The sequence below is a fragment of the Pipra filicauda genome, unplaced genomic scaffold (assembly GCF_003945595.2).
Source record: "Pipra filicauda isolate LSUMZ 115617 unplaced genomic scaffold, ASM394559v2 scaffold44_size3831614_pilon, whole genome shotgun sequence".
NCBI classification, from domain to species: domain Eukaryota; kingdom Metazoa; phylum Chordata; class Aves; order Passeriformes; family Pipridae; genus Pipra; species Pipra filicauda.
In genome coordinates, this window is record NW_024104587.1 from 821,729 (window position 1) to 840,055 (window position 18,327).

The window sequence follows — 18,327 nt, forward strand, 5'->3', positions numbered from 1 at the left end:
TGTGTTTTATGAATTCATTCACCTCAAATCAGAGATGATCAGGGAGCCGAATATGAGTACAGACTGCTCAGCCTCAGTTCAGCTTGACATCCTACTACTGCTGGGTTTTAACTCCAGGAAATTGGTAAGCAAGTTGTCAAGTCTGTTTTGGGTGAGCTTCCAAAATACCAAGCACTGAAGGAAGCATGAAGCACTACCATTATTTAGCAGGACCTTCTGTGTGACTGAAAACAAAGGAAACTCAAATGAACTAATTCCTGTTCAAATCAAAGTGTACCTCTTGGGGAAGACTGGGGAACAACTGAACCTTATTTTCAGAACTTACACCCATGGAAAACCTACTATAACCTTTTGCAATTTATTTCAGTTTTTAACATTCCCATCACAAGTGTGTGCACCTGCATTTGTGTAGCTGAGATTTCCAACCACTGCATCATCCATTTCTGGGTATGCCAACTCAACATTCACTGGCATATCCTGTCTCCTTCTGCATACCTTCTAAGCTGCCCAAATATCATCCAACTTCAAAACTGAAACCATGCAGGTACCTTATTAGTCTGCTAACAAGCAAGCTACCTTGCATTTACCTCCTCCCAGAACTGTCACTAGCAGAGGAGTTCCTCTACCTGGGTGCACCTCCCACATCTGTGCTCACTGCTGCTGTCTGTCTACTCCCCTCAGCCAGATTCCAGGGGCATGAAACCAAGATAGGGGACAGCTGGTTAGGAAGAAGTACTGCCAAGAAGGATCAGGGAATTATAGCAGATGAGTTAGTGATGCAGAGCAGTTGCAAAAATGGCAGCTCTCCTGGGACTTACTATCAGGCAATGGCTCAGCTAAGGCAAGGAATGCTGTCACTTTGCTCTGCTCAACCCAGCGAGCAAAACCAAATAGCTGCAGTGCTGTGCCCACTGTTGTCCACCATAGTTTTAAAATTTATTTGATGAAAACTGAAAAACTGTGGAAGGTTCAGGAGTCCTAACTTCAGCAGAAAAATTGGAGAAAATAGGTTTCAGACACAGAAAGTAAAGATGAACAGAGAGGAAGAATATAACCTTTAAATTGCAAAAGGCTGCTATAAAAAGAGATTGCAATCAGTTGTCCTCGCTGTCCACTGGGACTAGGTTGCATAAAAAGAAAACAAGTTGCTATCAGCTAAGCCAGCCTGTAGTGACCCTACTGCCTTCACTGCTGCGCCAGCACATTCCCCCTACCTCCTGCTGGGTCCTTGTTCATAAGTCTTGCATCAAGCCACTCCACTTGCCCAGAACAGTGTCAGCACGAGGCCTATAGCCCTAAGTCATGCTAGCTCCCCCTTTAGAAATTCAGCCCATGTTTTCTCCTACTCCTCTGGAATTACCTCTGTGTTCTCAGAGTGCTGGAACCACTACTCCAGTCAACAAGGCACCTCAGCCATCTCCTGTGGTCTCTTTGATGCAAGGTGTCTACTTAATATTAGGCACTTTGAAACACATTAACAATTAGCCACTAGTGACTAATCAGAAATATTTCATCATCATGATATTATGACATCATTTGATCTTCTTCCCACATACAGGTCAGAATTATTTATGAAAAGTTCTGTCTTGCCTGCTCAGTTAGTGACAGCCCTACAACTTTAAGATTGAAGTAATATAATTAGTGGGTTTTCTTTCATTAGTAATGATCTTCCAAAGCCCTTCTACAATCCTTAAGAGTATCAGTTCTCAGCTTCTGTGTATGTGCCCCTTGAAAGGCCTAAAAAGCAACCACTAAGATCAGCTCCATCATATGATCTAGCTAGCTGAGGTAGGGAGCTCCAGATTATCTGTCAAAAGGCAGGCAAGGATCTGTCATCTCCTGCTTCTATAACACACACATTATGGCCTTAATTTGTTCTGTGGCAGCAGGCAATTTCAGATATTCAAGTATTTTGTACTGCCATGGCCAGACCATCAATCCATATGTATTTCAGTCAGCACGGGAAAAACATAGACTGTCTGGCAGAGATGCAAGCCTTCTGAGAGATGGTAAGTAGGGAGAAGAAGTATTTTCGAGTTAGGTATAGATGAATTTCACCTTGTGGGGTTTTTGTGTGAAGATAACACTGACCTTCGAAGAGAATCAGTCAGCGGATGCTCAGAAGACTGGAAGACACTGGAACAGAGATCCATCAAAACAGACTGTACAGTGGTCTCATTTAGTATGATTGGAGAAGTGGCAGCGTTGCCCTAAACTGTCCCATGACTAAAAGAAGGTGCAGGCAGGAGATAAGTGCAGCAGAGACCTGCAGTATAACTGCTGTAACAGGCAGAGTGCAGAGATCTGTAGAGCAATAAAATCCATGGGCTGTTTTCTGGGAGAAGGATTTCATCTGAAATGAAATCAGGCAGGAGAGGCAGACTGAAAAAGCTTCCATTGTCATAAAAATATCTCCCTGGGTAATCCACAGTGATGGAAAAAGGAAACCCCGATAATTTATGTGACAGTTTAATGGGATTTTGGTGACATATGATACTTTAGAAAGAATTTGCCCAAATAGGACAGACAGGACTTTAATAAGGCTTCAGCTCCAAACCAGCAATATTTTCACCCCTTGCTTTTACATTTTATTCTACATACCCACTCCTCACAGCTCATCTGTCTCATTTGCAAGGTACATTTCAACCGTGCAAGAGCAACAACTGCACTTTCTAGTTAGATCCCCCACCAGAGAAATCTACAATTATCTGATCCCTGACGGGATCAATCTGCCTTTGCACCTACAGGGCAGAGCATCACTGAGCTGTGAACTCTGAAGCATGAGCTGCCCTCCAGCCACGTCCCCTGCTCTGTGGATGGCACTAATAGCTTCTGTGCAGAAATTAAGGGCAGCAGATGGACAGTCTGGAGCAGGAGTCACTCGCAGAGGGGGTGCCCCCGGAACACACTCCAGGAGCAAATGGCTTTCACATGGTGAGCGATGCCTCAACCCATGTCTCCTGCCTACAAGAGACACAGCCTTTACCCCCCAGTGTAATACCCCAGGCCCTTCACTGCCAGTGCTTCAAGAGCAGGCAGAGCAGTGAGAAGAATAACTCGGAGCACTAAACTCGGGTGAATCCAGGGTTAATGGGATGAAACTCCACAAAGGAACATTTAGGCTGAATATCAGTGAGTTACACTAAAGAGTCTTCCCTGTGGAGAGGTAGAAGTTAACATTAAAACTACATCGCCCAGAGCACAAGAAGTCATTCTGCACACAGCAATCTTGCAGTAGCTGGAGACACAAATAACCCAACAGGCATTTGTTTTCTTTACTAACTTCAGTGGATCCAGTTGAGAAGCCCTTATTTTGCCAGGAAATCTCCTTCTGGGAATCCAGGCGGGAGAGGAATGGTAAAAAGTTGTGTGAAGACCTCAATATTTTGTCCAGTCTTTCTGTGACTGCAGTAGGCTAAGATCAACTGAGGACTTGCACAGGGGCCTCTTAGCCCTAAAATGGGCATGGAAAAACAGAGCCTCTGTCAGCACCTCTTTCACCACTGGGAGTAACAGTCAAATTTAACAGAAAAACAAGTTATCTATTGTGCAGTACTTCAAGCTGTTCTGTTCCTCAAAAAAAAAAAATAAAAATCTATAGTTTATAACAAAAAGCTCTTTACTATCTATACAGAACAGATTTAAAACCCACCTATAGTACCACCTGCAGCATTATTCTTAAATACATATTGTGCCTTTAAGAGACACAGATCCATCTCTGCCTCTGACTTGAGGTCTTCCTCAGGGAATGACTTGAAAGAAATAAAATATATATTAAAAGGAAGTACAATCAGAGCCTCTCATTGTCAAAGGGATAAAATATCAATTTTTGTTAAGATAAAAAGCATCACAGATTGCCTCTGATGGGAAAAATTAAATTCTTGGTCTTCACTTGATTTGATATTTATCACTTCATTGCTCCAGAAATATTCTAGCAGGGAATGCTTCTTAAAAATATTATTCTGTATTTCTCCTGCATTAAGCAAATTATGAGAGTTTTAAATTGTGTGGTTTCGTACATGCAAAAAAAAAAAACCCTCAGAGAAAAAGAAAACAGAATCAATGAAAACGTTTTCTAACACTTCACTATGTCAACAATTTCACAGTAAAGGACCTTCTTCAGGTTGACCTAATTTGTGGCATCACTAAATTGATTTTTACATCATTGCTGTCCAAGTCTATCCTGAATCTTGGAATTACATTACCCAGAGCTGATCCCAAAGGAGATTCTTGCTTTCACAAACAAGAGATAGATAAGGTAAAAACTGTCTCCAAATTTTGACTAGTGAATTTTGTCTTCATGGCAAGGTCTTAGATGAACTCCCCAAACATCTGAGCAAGATAAAGGGTCAACATAAAAGGTCTTTCAATCAGATCATCATGAGAGCAAAACTGGCATTGGCCAACCAATGTTGAGTGACAGACCATAAGCACAGCATAAGTTTTCCAAGGAAAATAAGAGATATGAACCTTGAAGGTCATACCATATTCTTTTCAAGCAGTTCTACTATGGAAAACACCCTAAGGATGAAGAAGGAATCAGGATCATACAGCATAATCAGAATCCCAGAATACTTGACAAAACTAGGTGTACCAAAATTTGCCACTGCATAAAATAGATAACATGCAGAAATTTCAAACAGTGTGTGGTAAGACACTAAGCAGTTGCTGTCTCAGGTCAGTAAGTTCTTCCCTTCAGATGATGGCAAAATGATGTCTAATGGATGATGTCTTTCTACATCAATCACTACAGGGAGCAGAATGTCAACTAGGAAGACTAGTCTGTTTGAGGAAATAAGATAGCAGGAAGGCTAGGGAGAGGGGAAAATGTTCTTTTATCCCCAAGTTGTTACAAAACACAGAAAAAGCTACTCATGACTAAAGGAGTCAGGCTGCTGAACACTCTTGGCAGTCCCAGAAGGAACAGAAGTGGAACACATGATGTCCTTCCTCAGCACTCGATGTATCACTGCAAAAGTGGGAGTTTTCACATAAGAGAGCTTTTTGTTCTTAATTTCATTGTTTTGTAAGTGATGTTCAGTTTATTTAAAAAAAATTCTTCAGCAGGTTCTTTTAGGGAAATAATTTAACAATGCAAGTGATGGCTCCTAATCAGTTTGAATTTCTGATGTGTAGTACACAGACTAACTTCACAAGGCTGATAATGCAACATTTTCTCAATCTTGATGCCTTCCTGAATTTTCACCCCAACACTTCCCCCACAGAACTTCAAACTTTTTCAATTGACCCTTCCACAGAATCCTTCTGTTGAAGCTCAGCCACTCTATACAGCCTGTACAATCCACAGCATGAGCTCCTTTCTTACTTGCCATAAGACTCATATCGACACCATTATATTCCAGAGAATTCATCTCCTGCCGCTTCATCTCCTGCTCTGTAAACTCAGTGCTTTTAAAAGAAACACTTACTTATATAAAAGAAAATCCCTGTAAATCATGGTCATGACAGGCTAATGGCTAGCACTGCAAAGATGATTTATCTTCCTGCTGTATCTAACAAAGCTTCTTGTGCTAATACCTTGTTTTCAAAATATAAAGAGACTTCTAACTGATGTTTTCTAACTACAAGAGTATACAGTTAATGAAAAACACCTTAGATCAAAAATAACCTTCACCTGTCATCTAACATCCCCATCAACCCTCAAAATCAAAAGATCTCCTTGAATTACTTTTTTTTCCTGTATTATTTAGTGTACTTCCCTCATGGATGAAGAAACCAGCTATTCAGTCTCACTGCCTGTTTATAATCCAAATTCATTTTAGAGTTTGCATGCATTAGCTGCATGCTTTAATTTGATATATTTTATTTGATTTCAGTCTGTTAAATTACATTTGAGGCAGGTTATATGGCCTCATGGGGAGCACTACCCTTTGTGCAAACAGTAATTATTTTGTCTGGGCTGAGCCTAATTTCATGTTACATCTTGATAGGTTGACAAACAAGGTCATGTTGTCTGCATGGCAAGTGATGGTCCAAGTGGTGGGAGAGACTTCTGACAAGCTGGGTGGTGGTTCCTGGGAGTATTCTGATTAAAAGGGTATGATCTAGGATATGAAATTAAGGGGCAAGCCATCATTTATGAGCAGTAGTGTTATTTCAAGTGTATCTACAGACCTTCTGCATAGCTTGCAAAGCCATCACCTATGCCAGCTCAGAGACTATAAGCACCTCACTACATGTTTATTGCTCATTCATGATTAGTAAGGGCTAAAAATGGGGAAAATAGGGATAGTGGGGGCACCATAGCCTCTGAAACTCCCTGAGTTTCAACTCCGTCATCTGTCTCTTGCTCACTCTTTTGCCCTCTGGCCAGTAGCTCTTTGTGAAGCACAATTCCCATGTGTCAAGTTGTGCCTCATGGTGACCCTCAAGCCATTGTTTTTGTGCCCTTTCAAAAATGCTTGACAAAACTGTCACAGAAGGAGTTTGGCATCTGGAAGCTGTGACAGACATGATATGACCTGATTCATAAAACACAGCTAAACAGCTTGGGCTGCCAGAGGCCAGGATTTACAATGTCTAAGAATGGCCTGCTCTGCTAAGTGCACTTTCCTACTCCACAGCAATACAAATTCCCAAGCTGTTTGAGGGTGACCTGCAACACTATGAAATGACAAAGCAAGCAAGACACTAATCTTTTTGGAGCCTACCCTGTCCACTGCTGGTCAGTATGGGGAAAGAAGGACCTCTGCTCTGGTGGTACCTTTTTCTTATGACTACAGGAGTAGGGAGTACCAAAAAGAAAAAAAAAAAAAACCACATTTTTTTCAGATTCCCCTGGCACAGCAAACACAAAGAAAAACAAAAATCAAGTGACAGATAGTTTTTGCTGTGTTATCCACTACAGCCTCATTGTTAAAATAAAAGTCTCCCTGCATTTCTATTTCCAGCAGGCACAGCCTGACCAGCAAGGAATTTAAGGATTTCCTGCCCTCTTATCCATCTACCTATTTTCTTCATCTCTACTTCAATCATTAGTTACAGCCTTCTGTTAGGTGCTCACCATGGGACCTAAACATCCTTTGGGAGACCTGTCAAAGTCATCCTGATGCCAGCGATAATAAACTCCATCTCACTCATCTTCTCTTGAAACACTTATTAGACTGAAAATTACATGTTTCAAGTGTGTTCCAAGTTATGAAAGCAGGGATTTACAGAAAAATCAAGTAAGTTGCCCAAGGATAAAATAAAAATCAGTGTTGGAAGCTCCACATCTGTCTCGTAAGCCCCAGACATGAAGAATTCTGTGCCATCCATGTTCACCCTAGAAGTGAATTTCTACGTAATCCATTACTTCAAATCACTTCCTCCTCTTTTCATTAGCCATGAAAGTGAATTGAAACGTGCACTTAAACATAATCAGTAGAGCCCTCTCTCAGTTATGTTATTTGTCCTATACCAAGATCAGCTGCCATTTTCATTCTGAAACCTACTCATCCTTCCCAAAATTATCAATACACACACATTTGCAGAGTGCTATGATATTCTTTTATCCATCACTATTATCTCATGTTTTCAGACTTGGGGAAAAAGTGAGAGATGATATGAAAGTAGTAAGGGAAAAATGAGGAAATAAAACAGGATGTTGAAGGTGGTCTCTCTGGTTTGCTTGAAAAATAAAACAAATAAAATTCTATAACATTTGGGAGACTCCAAAGAAAACTCCATAATGTCTTTTAATATTTTCCCTAAGTTATCCACAAGTCCTTCCTTATCTGTGGGCAAAGCCATACCTCCAACCCCATTCTGACTTCTTTATTTACTCATACTTACCACCTCTGCCCCTATCATGTTTTAATAAAAATTTCAATGTATTTTATTTAATCTCATTATTTCAAAGACAGAGAAGAAGCATCCAGGCTAAGCCAGAAAAATCTTCAAGGCAGTTTATTAAGCAAATTCAACAAAGAAAGACAAGTAAAAGCTTATAAAAAAATTGCAAAGTGGCAAGGAAAATTACTTCCCCCTCCCCCTCCCAGCTAAGCAGCACAACAATTGCAATTGATAGAGCAAATTAAATTTTAAAATGCACTGGTGATTTGATGGATGTCATTTTCTAAGTGTTACAGCCACATAATAAATGCCCTGAAATGATACAGAAGTCCAAGTTTAGCTCTCTGGGAACACTAGTGCACTTTGCAGTATCTACCATGTCACTCGTCAACTCGTTGATCTTATCAGCACATTTGCAGTCTGAGCATAGCAGCTGCCTCTGCTTGTTTTTCAGCAATTTCTATTTCTGCATTAGAAACAGGTGGGCAAGCTCAGAGAGCTAACAAGTTTCTCTTTGATGTAGAGATGGACAAATCCTCTCATTAACAGGATGGCCTTTTAAAAATCATTATGGGGTATTTTTAGTCCCATTTCATTTTGGTATTTCTATATAATTGCACCCCATTAATTGCAAATACTTGTTTCTAGAATCTGTCGGTTGTAGGAAACAGGAAGTATCAAGCCTGTGGTATCTACCAACTACTGGTTTCAGTGTATTGCTGCACTTACTTTACTGGTATAAGATTGGCTACATCAGTCACACAGGAATGGATCTTGTTCTCCAATTAGAGAAATTAAAGTCGGTTAAACAGGTCAGGCAGAAATCTGCATAGGCCCTCCCAGCAAAATCAACTTACAGGTGGAAATTAGAAATAGCAGGTGTTCAAAATTACAGACACAAGACCAGAAGAAAAACAAATGCCCACAGCGTATTGCAAATATGCTTTCTCAGTAATACTCTTGGATAGATTAATATTAGGATCAGCACATAGAAATAGCATTTGATTAGGATCAGCACATAGAAATAGTGTTTGCTACGTTTCACATGATTGTAGAGCCCCTTGCATGAATATGGGCAGAGTAGCTGAACAAACTATCTGCTTGCAGCTCTGGCAAACATGCAGTAAAGCTGTTCCATACAATCCAAACAGCTCCAAGCATTTGTAATACATGACTAGCTAGGTCAGCCTTTATCAGACAAAAATGCATAGTTTGGAACATTAAATCCAGAAATTGGATTGTTGTTTTCCAGAAAGTTTTCAAAGCCTTGAGGTATCAGTTGAATGACTTTTCTATTTTGAAGTCAGACACATTAGACAGTCTCTCCAAACCAGTCAGCCAAGATTTAAAAGCATCAAGAAACTTCCCAATTTAGAAGGATAAAGGTGAAAACAACATGAAAGTTATAATGCCACCCACACTGTTTCCCAACAGTCTGTTAGTTCCGTGTGTTGAGGAAGGGTTTGCCCGTGCAAGCAAAAGCCTATTGTTAGACTGAAAAATTCAAGAGTCACAGGATCATAAAAAAAAACACCTCAGAGTAGCAGAGTTCCCTGTTAGCAGGACACACGCTGGGTTCTGTCACAGCCTAGCAATTCTTTAACACAATCTGTGCAAGACTTAACAAACTGTCCCTAAGATGAGTTCCAAACTAAAGGCAGTGGTTTGCTAGAAGAGTGGCAGACCCCGCTTTTTTCTCCACTCTTCCCAATCTTCCTATTCAAAATAGTTTGTTCCCATGAGATCGTCAGGCACCAGAAAGCAATGTATATCGAGCTCAATCTGTGTACCAGCACAGCCTTTCTGGAACAGAAAGGAAAAAATATTGAACCAGAGACAAAAACTGCTCTCTCTGATGGTGAGAGTGAGTGTTTGGGTCTGACAGCAGCTGGTACATGTGCTTCACACCCTGGGCTTTCCAGCTACAGATTATTCTTTCACCACGCCAACCTGCCAGTTGTCCTGCCCCCAACCCTCTGATCACAGCTTGAGTAATAGTTATCAATGAGGAGGTACAACCAAACAGAAAGGAGAACAACTGGTCACTGGGACAGGCCAGCAGCTCATCCCCTCTTCTCAGAGTAATACTCCTTAATCACCTTAACAAGAGCAGAGAGGGCAGGGAAGATATGAAAATAAAAAAATAAATCACATTTAAGCAACACTTCTACTGTTACAAAACTCCGATTTCTTACCTTATAGAAGGTTTTAACCTGAGGAACTTCTTACTGACCTTGTATTCAAAATACAAGAGTGATGCACAGACTGCCACACCTTCAGCTCTACTGCCCAGAAGCAACTGGCTTAATGTAGGTGTCAAGGGGCAAACCTAACTACCTTCCAGCCAACCCACTTTATACATCAGCAGGTGCTCCAGATCTCATGATTTGTGAAAAACAACCACCTGTGCAGTATCAGACATGACCAATTGGGCAACATTGTGACCAGCTGAAGGAACCCCTTCCTGATCTGTGTTTACCTTGAGGCACAAGCATTGACTCTATATCCCGTAGTAAAGACATTGTTCCTAACAATATTTAATCTCCAGAGACAATCTGACCCTAAAATTATGTCCTCCCTAACACAACCCATCTCCATCCCATTGGGAATAGATTTAACTTAATTCAAATGCTTCTCTGGCTAATTTATATAGTACCACAGTGACCTTTTAGCATATGCCCCACAGGACTGTGTGTGACTGGAATTTATGGCCAGGTACAGAAAATGTGCAGCTCACTGAAATACAGGGGGTTTTTCTATGCCATAGTTTGAAGATGATAATAGAAATCTAGTAGCAGTTCAATGCTTGTTCACCATTTGAGGGAGTAAAAGCTGCCTGGGGGCTCTGCTGGGGTGTATTTCCATACTTTTACTGGAAAGAGATTGGCCATTGGAAGCACAAAACCTGCAGGTTTCTCACAGATTGTTTTCACCTGAGGGGGAGAAGATGCATTTGTTCCCCCCCCTTCTGCTAAGGAAGGAATTTGGGCAACCTATCACTCCTATGGAAGCTTGTAGCTCCACTGCAATGAGGACAGACACTGGGGTGTTGTAAGACAGGCATGTTCCAAGCAGCTGACTATAAATTTCCAAAGTAATAATAAGTAATACATACAACCAAACCATTTTCAGTTTCATTGATAATTTTCAATGCCTTATAGCAAAAATACAAGTAGTACCAAGCTCCTGTGAGAAGACACTTCTGAGGCACTTGACAAACCAATAATGAATTAAAATAATTATGACTAAGATATGCTAATTTAGATTTTCACGATGTTTAATTCATTAGTGCATCAGAAAAGGCTCTTATGTTTTAAAAGTCTGGAGTATAGCCAGTGCCAAGCACTACTGAGAGAATCATAGGATATCTTGAGTTGGAAGGGACCCACAAGGATCATGAAGTCCAGCTCCTGATGTTCTAGCCCAAGTCCATACCAACCAAGAAGATATTGCTAACTTTTGTTCCAGAAAATGCTGCTGGTAATCAGATAATTTCTTCTCTGGAAAGGACATGCAAAGGTTAAAAGTCTCTTGAGAGACAAATAAGACATAATTAAAAGAAGGCAAGGTAGCAGAACAAAGGCTGAAGAAAGGGCAGAAAATTCTGTAGCACTGCCCCCTAAGAAGAGGAGGGCTTAGAACTAATCTCCAAATTTCAGGAGCAAGTTTATTAAAAAAAAATAGAAAATTACAGCTAGATGAAGAACACTACAAGTTATCTCATGTCATGTGAGATTGTTCTGTCATCATGCTGAATAAGGCAAAGGGTGGGACAGAATGAGAGATTACCCTAATATTTACTTTCTCTTTTTGCAAAAAGCCACTGTGGTTGTCTATGCTTCAGGGCCCATTTTTAGTATCCTTGTTCAGTGTTTTCCTTCCATTCCTCGCTGCCTTGACTACTGGGATTCAATACATTAATATGCATTTTGCCAAGCTCACAGAAGGCTGACCACAGTGTCAAAGCTGTGCTGGCAGAGTCAGTTCCACCAAACGCTGGGATTTAAAGAGCAGTTGATACATCATGAAAAATCCTGGCCTCAGTCTGCAGACAACCCTGTGTCTGCCTCACAAATTTCATGTTCTATTCAGTCAGCTTCCACCTTTATGGCAGTAGGCTGAATACTCAAACAGGAGCATAGTTTTGCAGAAATCTGTCTGCTCTTTTTGCAACGGGCTGCCACAGTGTTGTGACTGGGATATCAGAAAGAAAAAGTAGAAGAGGTGTTTGAAATTGAAAGACAATCTTGAAAAATTTTGAGCACACACCATCAGTGTTGCATACCTGGAGATCGTTGCTTTGGCTTCAGATGCTTGATAAATTATCTATTCAAGTGGAAAAAAAAATGTATTCTCCATTCTGTAATTATTTAGCACTGTAGAACGCATGATAATTTTATTCAGCCTTTCTTCACTGCTGCATTAAAACAGGATCACAGTTTTCACAACAGCTGACTTTTTTTTTTCCTGTCACCAAAAACAAAGTGTTTGGTACAAAGAGAGAGAGGAACCAGCACCTCTGTCTGGCAGCTCTGCAAATGAGGAGCAAGTCTTCAAATCAAGAGAATACAGAGATTCAAACCTCACTATGGCAGATGCAAGAATAAAGAAAAAAAGTGTTTTTCTCCAGCGTTCTATAATCATCTCATTTAATTTCTATGCACACTAAAATCTGTTCACTTTTAACTATAATCAGAAATAAGGAGAAGAGACACTGAAGTGATGAAAGGAAGAAGCAGAACAAGTTCTGTAAATGGGTTATGTTAAGGGAGTGTAATGCTAGTGGACTCTTTCTTCATAAGATTGCAATTTGGACCATGTTAATGTAGGTATCTAGAAAAACAGTCTGTCTCAGATAACATCCTCTGTTCATATTCAGTTGAAATGCCATCTAATGGGGGGCCATCTGAGGAGCAGAGGCTTTCTTCAGTAGTAGCAATGGTTCTTTCTTCTTGTGTAACATTTGCACTGTGGAAATACCATTGTAAAAGCCTATCAGACCTCTCCAGAGAAACCAGCCAGCACACAGACAGATAAGGGGAACTGGCTTGCTCCATATTTGGAAGGCAAACATGCCCTCAGGGTTCAGCAGCATTGGCTATAGTGTGAACATGTGTGCTGGAGGAGGTATCTCATGCAATAACACTAGAGCAACAGATGTGCTTGCTGCTGGGAACTGTTTCCAACCAGCACAGTGCCGGGTTATCACTCCAGCTGAATCACTACAGGCAGTTCTTCTGCCTGCTGGAAAGATCATTACCAATCAAAGCAGGTCATTCTACCTCCCTATTTCGACATTATTAGAGGAGAGCTTCCTTTAAAGTGTGCAGTTTCCTTTGGGGCGGACTAACTCCAATAAGGTGTTGATCTAATTTGATCCCTGTTTCACTAGGAGATATGTCATCTCCAGATTTGAAAAAGTTATTCAAGAGAAGAGAGCTTGAGCCTTTTATAATTAACATGCAACACCAGTTGCCATGCAGGGAGCAGGCACAGTTATAATAACTTGGAGTCAATAATTCATAAACTATAATGCATTATTAATCAATTATCGAGGCCTGAATTACATTTAATGAGATTAAGCTGATTGGAGCACTAAGCTGTTTGAGTCATATTGATTTAATCAATGTGCTTAATTAAACTGTGTACATTTTCCACATGATCATTATTTCCCAGTATCCTGCATAAGTGGCCCCTGTAATTCACATCCTCTGCTGTTCTTTGCTCAGGAATTACTCTTTGTTGCAATTTATATTTAAAGGTAAAGGGTTTGTTTCTTTCTAAGAAAATACCAAAGCTGCAAAACAACCATCTAAATAGCTTATACAAGCAAATTGAGAAATGTTAGAATATTTTTCCCAGCAACTATGTCTTTTTGATTCCATAGGCTTAAGATGAGAGCAAGCAAAGAGACTTCATTAGTCTCACTTTATCGCTCATTCTCGTTCCAGGAGCATCTGCAGATTCAAAGGGCAGAAGCATCCTGCTATATCTATCCCAAAAACATTACTCTCTCCATCTTTAGAAATATGCTTAGACTCAGGCAAAAAATATGCCTCAACTCCCCAAAAGACTACATTTAAGATAAGCAGATGTCATTATCTTTTTTGACAGTATTCATAATGGTTTCCCCAGCCATGCATAAAGAGGACATGTGATGACAGAAGAACATCTCAAAGTGACAGCTATTACAGATGTAAATCCATTTGCTTGTGTCATTTTTGTTTCATTTCCCTCACCCCTGCTGCTAATAAGCTAGGACATTTTGGTTTAACTTTAAACCCCACAATTCAGCTCTGTAAGGCTACACACTGCTAAAAGGACAGTCATCAGGTGTGTTGACTGGGGGAATACTCATGTCACACTGAATAATCAGGATTATTAATGGGGATGACAACAGTACAACCAGCCATGAAGAGAGCTTTGCAGTTGCTTTCTTCATGACGTTACTAACAATCATTGTCCTGTCCCACTCTGCAGTGACACTGTTCTCAGTGGATAAAGGATTAACCCCCATGGTGATATATGATGCTCATGTCCTTCAGCTGAGAATGCAGCAATGTTGGGAGTCATCAGCTGAAGCAGTGCACTGCTGCACCACCCTACACCCATTGAAATCTTCATCCCTCTAAGGAATTCCTTTGGGACTGTTTCAATTAGTCCTCTGAATTAGCACTAACCAGAATGGCAGCTACTCTACATCACTTCAGAGGTGTCCTGCCCCTTCCCTTCTCTAACTAAAGGTGAGACTAAATCCACCCCAGCTCAGGGCACTGCCAGAAAACGCCTCCTGAAAAACACTCACATGGCAACGTAGAGTGTACACTGTCCGTCTCCAATCATTTTGCATTTGGTGGTTTTAATTCCACTGCTCTGTTACCATTTACAACACATCAGTGTCCTTTACTTTCTTAACAAGAAGACAATTTTATTGTTGCCTGTGCATCAGTGTTTAGATGTTTTACTTACACTTCACTGAAGAGTTACTCTGTCCATTTGATCTGTCTCTTACAACAGTATCCTATGGCTCACAGGGTCTACCCAGCTGTCTGCCAGGGAGTTTAGTAGAGTTACACACTGCACGTTTGCACGCATAAATAACACTGTGAATTAAGAGTTTGCAACTCAGTACACATACATGCTGCTAACACTGCCTTCACTGGGCTCTGTGTGTGGCAAATCCAAGAAAATCAGAGCTCTGCAAACTCCTACTAGTTCACAGAGCAGTTAGCGCAAAGATTGGAAGCTTTATCATTCTCCCTGATTTTGCATTAATTTGATAATGCCCTTAAAGTTGTTGGGAATCTCTCTCCCTCCAAAAGTCCCTTTAACTGTCTTCAGGCAGTGTCTAAGGCTAGGCCTAGCAGAGCCAGAAATAAAGTCACTCTCACAGAGTCAGAATGGGAAACCCATGGCTTTATCACAAGGGCAGGAAGGGCAAATTTAAAATAAAACAGCAACCACAAAACCCCAAAAAGATAGACATTCTCAGTTTCTGTTTGTACAAGTCTATGGAGCTGCAGAGCCCAGCAGGGACCACTGACCAGCCTCAGACTTTTGTTGCAGCCTCCAGGTACCCATAGACATCAATCAAGTTTGAATGGAGGTTGTCCAGTTTGTAACTAAGTGGTTACATGACTGAGAGTCAAAGCACAGGAAGCCAAATAGTTCCCAGCTCACTTCTTTCTTTCTTCATACCAGTTTCAGAACTGAGCATTAAATAAAAATTATTCAGTGTACTGCCATCACGTAAAGGGCAGATAGGAAGAGAAGAAGGGGAAAGGAGCCTAAAGTGAATATCAAAGCCTCACACAAACAAGGTGTAATGAAGGGAAGCAGCAGCCCATTTTTCTTCCCTTCAGCACGCGGTGTGTGTGCAGTGCCTGCGAGCGTGCATGGCTTGTGCTTCCTATTAACAAGGTGCACGTTAATAAATTTAACTCAGACAAATTTAACCATCCTAGGGCCACATTAATCAAAAGCCTGACAAGAGCAATCTGAAAGAGGTGAGTAAGGGAAATAAAGCACAGCTGACACAGAGGATGCCATGCCCTCACTGTCCCTGGGCCTATCCCACTCCATCAGCACCTCCAGTACCACAGTAACTCCTTCCCACTGCACTCCTACTGGGCTGATCCTGCTGCCTTCCCAGTACTTCTCACCCACCCAATGCCTCTTTATCCATAACCTTTCCTACTCCTCATGTTTTTAACTAGAGAAGGATTTAGAGTACTTAAGTACAATCATTTGCAAGAGCTACGAACTCCTGGTGAGATTTGTGTTTAACCTGTGCCACCAGCATTGTCGAAAAGAAACTCTCAAGGTGCAGGTTAAATGTACAAAGGAGAAATAAATTTGATAGGAAATCAAAATGGCTATAGCTCATGCAAACTATGAATCGGCCAGAACCAGAAGGAAAGAACAAGGACTATCAATTTGTATTTATTACCCATGTGCCCAGTTGCCCAGTCCTGGAGCTCCACGTCACTTCTCAGGCTGAAATACACACGCATGGAGACTGTACAAAGCAACGGGAGTTGTTACAGAGAAATCTTCCACCCTTTGGTCCCTTCATATTTAGCGCTAAGTTGTTGCTTTTGAGTTAAGTTTTTAGCATGGAAAACATTGACAAATAGGTCCTTCCACCAGCCAAAACACTTCACTGAGAGAAGGGTGTGTTAAACAAGATGAGGAAACTGCGAAGTAAGTGCTGATCACAGCCACAAAGCAGCACAAATTACGCTAAGTGTGTCCCCAAAAGCCGTAATTATCCAAGTTACTTAAAGAAAATAAGCGCATACGTGATTATTCTGATTTGCCTAGAGGCATCCCCACAGCATAAAACATGGTGTGCTGCCTTGCTGTTCTTCCACTTGATGAAACAATAAATATTTTCATCACTTAAGAGTATTGGTGTTTACTTTTATAGTCTTGGAAACTCGAGACAAGCTATGTTGCCTTGACAATGTCTTTCCCCCAAACAATTTCTTTTTCAGTTAGACAACTGGGTTTTCTACGTGTTCTGTTTTGATTGAGTTCCACTGGTTCATGGATAAATCTAGGAAGTCTTCAAACTTGTTGCATTGCAAGGCTTCAGAGGAAGGGTTTAGTGGCACATCATTTCGTGGCATTTCAGTGAGAACTGCAAGCTCCCCTTGGCTACAAATATTATCACAAATCAGGAGATATTTATTTCTCTTGAAAATAAAGAGGACTTGAGCCATATAATTGCAATTTGAACTCAGATGCAGTATATTACAACAGTCTGAAACATTTGGAAGTAGTATCTGTCCAAACCATTCCTAGACACTTTATGAATCTTTCAGCAAACCTGTGCTGAATAAGCAAGCCAAGCCTTGACTTCACAGGCAGGTTAATGGCCTTTGAAAACCTGCCAGACTCTCTTTTAACACCACAATAAGCAGTCTAATTTACCCTGAGAATACAGTGCTCCAGAAAATGGCAATGCCTCCTAACATTGTCACATTTATATCATGATGTAAATGATGACACTGCTTGTGTCATCATTTGAAACTGCTTTTTTTGCTTTTCTATGACGAAACACACCTTTCAGAAAGTCCTCTCAAAGCCAAAGAAGTTTAAGTTCAATGTTTAGGACATTCACTCATCATATGACTGATTCACTCCAAGTCCTTGCTTTGATAAATCCAAATATTGACCTAGCTTTTGCTTTGTACCAGCATTGGAAAGGCCTCCTCACTTGGGGAGAAAAAAGTGTTCACTGCATGTCTCTTCCAGATGGCTTCAATCCTCAAATAAAATATTCCAATTTATTTTCTTTCAGTTGGCCCCTTAAGACCTGCTACTGCAGTGTAAATAATACTGATATATAATAATACTGATAATAGCAACACCAAAAATCCAATTTGCTCTTTGACACTGCCTCCAGTTTCCACAATTAAAGCTCAGTGTGTGCATTCGTGTTACGAATTCCCATGTAGCCTGCACTTGGCTATTTTTTGTTAATATTTCAACCTAGAAAAGCATGTTCATGATCATCAATTTGCTAATTCAGGGTAAAAGCTCAATTTGTAATAAAATTATTATAATAAAAAGGTATGAGCTCCAGATGATTACACTGTAATGGCAGCGTAACCACAGTGACTGAACTAAACCTGAACCAAAAAAGATAGCAATAATTATCACCAGCTCCAATATTTGAGCATTCTTTTAGTTTATGCATGTAGAATGGACATTATGAGGAGTCCACTCAAATAGCTCCACATAACCCTGAAAGGAGAATTCTGCAATGAGAAATTTTACCATATCCCTTTGGATACTGCTAGACTAGTATCTAAGTGAGATACTCAGACCTATTCACTTAACATCCAAAAATGTCTTAAGACAATTTAAATACACACACTTCCTCAAAGTTCTCAACCCATGTTACATGTGAAGAGTAAAGATTAAAAAAATAAATAAAAAAATCAGTGTGTGCCTTGTTCCTTACTCCAGAAAAAAGTTCAACCTACATATAAGTAGTTAGTCATTTAGGCTCTAAAGCTGAACCTA

General features: G+C 40.5%; 1 protein-coding gene across 2 annotated transcripts in view; it reads right to left on the bottom strand.

The window, feature by feature from the left end:
• The window catches only part of AGBL1 (AGBL carboxypeptidase 1), a 248,225-nt gene that overhangs the window by 168,094 nt on the left and 61,804 nt on the right, over positions 1 to 18,327 (bottom strand). The window lies entirely within an intron of this gene.